A 3,255-nucleotide genomic window follows, 5' to 3' on the forward strand; every position below is an offset into this window, starting at 1 on the left:
TGTCTCCTTCTCATTCCTTCCCTCCCTTCCTCCCAGAGGTAGCTCAGAGCAGCCTTCAACCCCTGCATCTCCAGATCCTTTGACCTGTGCCTCCTGTGTTCAGCTGGTGACCTTGGAGTTTTGCATGGATTCTACCTCCCGTACCCTCTCCCATAGCAGTTCCTGGATCAGGGGAGGGTTCGGACCCTTGTCTGTTTTTGATCTTCTTCCTGTCCCGCACCAAGCCCACCCACCTTTGCATCTTCCATGTATGTGCTTGGAAGCACGCCCATCCACAGGGAACCTATTAGCCAAATGGATCCAGGCAATGAACATTGAAGTAGAGATCCAGGATCCATACTAAACCTGCTCTGAAACCTGTCCCAAAGTCTGTGACTCTCTCACACTGAAACAGAAATAATAATAGCTTTCTGGACTGTGAAGTGACATGTGTCTCTACTTCCAATCTTGAATGCATAGGTGCTGAGCCTGGACTGAAAAGGACCATGGCTCCCGTGGGCTGGGATCCCTGGTAAGAACTCAGTGAAATCTGAATTTGAGGCATGGAGTGAATAATTATTGTAGAGTGAATCCTAACATGTAGGGCTTATGCACAGTGCACAGGAAACGCTTTTTCAAAGAGGTTCCTGAAAGAAAAATCTTTTTTTTTTTTAATTTATTTTAATTCCATTAGAGCTAACATACAGTGTTACATTCATTTCAGGTGTACAATAGTGTGATTCAGTAATTCTACATATTACTCAGTGGTCATCAAGAAAAGTGTCCTCTTAATCCCCTTCATCTATTTTACTCATCCTTCTATCCACCTCCTCTCTGGTAACCATCCGTTTGTTCTCTATTGTTAAGAGTTTGTATTTTGGTGTGTCTCCTTTTTCTCTTTTAGTTATTTATTTTGGTTTGTTTCTTAAATTCCCCATTAGCGTGACATCGTATGGGATTTGTCTTTCTCTGACTGACTGATTTCAGTTAGGATAATACTCTCTAGCTCCATCCATATGGCTGCAAATGGCAAGGTTTCATTCTTTTTCAAGCCGAATAATACTCCAGTGTGTGTGTGTGTGTGTGTGTGTGTGTGTGTGTGTGTGTGTGAATACACACATCTATCATCTCATTTGTCAATTTTTCTACAGACACTTGGGTTGCTTCCATATTGTGATATTCTAAATAATGGTGCAAGAAACATAGGGGTCCACGTATCCTTTTACGTTACTGTTTTCCTATTCTTTGGGTAAATACAACTAGTGTGATTGTTGGATCCTAGGGTAGTTCTATATTTAATTTTTTGAGGAACCTTCATACTGTTTTCCATGGTGGCCACCACAGTTTGCATTCCCACCCACAGTTCGCGAGTATTTCCCTTTATCCACATCCACCCAACACCTATTCTTTGTTGTGCTTTTGATGTTAGCCATTCTGACAGGTTTGAGGTATTACTCATTGTCCTTTGGATTTACATTTTCCTGATGATGGGTGATGGTGAACATCTTTTCACGGGACTGTTGGCCATTTGTATTTCTTCTTTGGAGAAATGTCTGTCCATGTCTTCTGCCTATTTTTTAACTGGATTATTTGATTTTTGGGGGTCGAGTAGTATCAGTTGTATATGTTTTGGACACTATCCCTTTATTGCATATGATCTTTGCAAATATCTTCTCCCTTTGAGTAGGTCGTCTTATTATTTTTACATTTTCATTGTTCTTCTGCCGTGTGGAAACTTTTTATTTTGCTGTATTCCCAATAGTTTATTTTTGCTTTCATTTCCTTTGCCTCAGGACACAGTCTAGAAAACGTTGATATGGTCCATGTCAAGAAGTTACTGTCTTCCCTCCTGTAGGATTTTTATGGATTCAGGTCTCATATTGAGGTCTTGAAACTGTTTTGTGTTTGTCTGTATTGTGTAAGAAAGCAGTCTAATTTCATTCTTTTGTGCGTAGCTGTGTAGTTTTCCCAACACCATTTGTTGTAGAGACTGTCCTTTTCCCTTTTGATATCGTTGCTTGCTTTGTGGAAGATTCATGGACCACATAATTGTGGGTTTCTGTCTGAACTTGTATCCTGTTCCTTTGGTCGCTGTGTCTATTTTTGTGCCGTACTCTCCTGTTAGGATGACTGCAGCTTTGTAGTATAACCTGAAATCTGAAATTGTGAGTCCTCCAGCTTTGTTTTTCTTTTCCACATTGCACTGGCTGTTTGGAATCTTTAGTGGTTCCATACAAATGTTTAGGATTGTTTATTCGAGGTCTTTTGTTCTTTAATTTAAATTCAATTAGCCAACTTACAGTACATCATTCGTTTCAGACGTAGTCTTCAATAAATTTTCAGTCGTGTGTAACACCCAGTGCTCATTGTATCGTGTGACCTCCTTAATGCTACTCACCCAGGTACACCCCCCCCCGAACTTCTCCTCCAACAATCATCAGTTTCTTGCGATAGTTAAGAGTCCATCATTGGTTTTCTCCCTCTCTGGTGACTTCCCATTCTATTTTCCCTTCCTTCCTCTATGGTCTTCTTCCTTGTTTCTGATATTCCACATAGGAGTGAAAGCATATGATCATTGTCTTTCTTTCATTGACTTATTCCACTCAGCATAATACCCTCCAGCTCCACCCAGGTCGGTGTGATGGTAAGTACTCATCCTTTCTGATGGCTGAGTAATATTCCATTGTATATATGATCCACATCTTCTTTATCCATTCATCTATCCATGGTCATCTGCACTCCCTCCGCAGCTTGTCTATTATGGATATTGCTGCTATGAACACTGTGGTGCATGTGTCCCGTCTTCACTACCTCTGTCTCTGGGGGTAAATACCCAGTAGTGCAATTGCTGGGACATAGGGTTGCTTTATTTATAACTTCTTGAGGAAATTCTGTACCATTTTCAAGAGTGGCTGTACCGGACTACATTCGTACAGGGGTGTAAGAGGGTTCCCGTTTCTCCATATCCTCTCCAACATGTATAGTTTCATGTCTTCTTATTTTTAGATATTCGGCCTCGTGTGATATGGCATCTATAGGGGTTTAGATTTGCATTTCCCTGAAGCCAAGTGATATGAAGCATTTATGCATGTATCTTTTGGTCACCAGTACGTCGTCATCAGTGAAATGACTTCCCATTTTAATCCATCTCAAGACCTAAAGCTGGGGAAGGCACTGAAGCTGGATGATGCCATCGGTTGGAAGTGTGGAGAATTTCAAAAGATCTCCGTGGAGAGCAAGTTTAAAGGTCAGTGTGAAGCTACTAATTGGATCCGG

Source organism: Ursus americanus, chromosome 22 (assembly GCF_024610735.1).
Source record: "Ursus americanus isolate L20-20 chromosome 22, mUrsAme1.1.p, whole genome shotgun sequence".
Classification (NCBI taxonomy): domain Eukaryota; kingdom Metazoa; phylum Chordata; class Mammalia; order Carnivora; family Ursidae; genus Ursus; species Ursus americanus.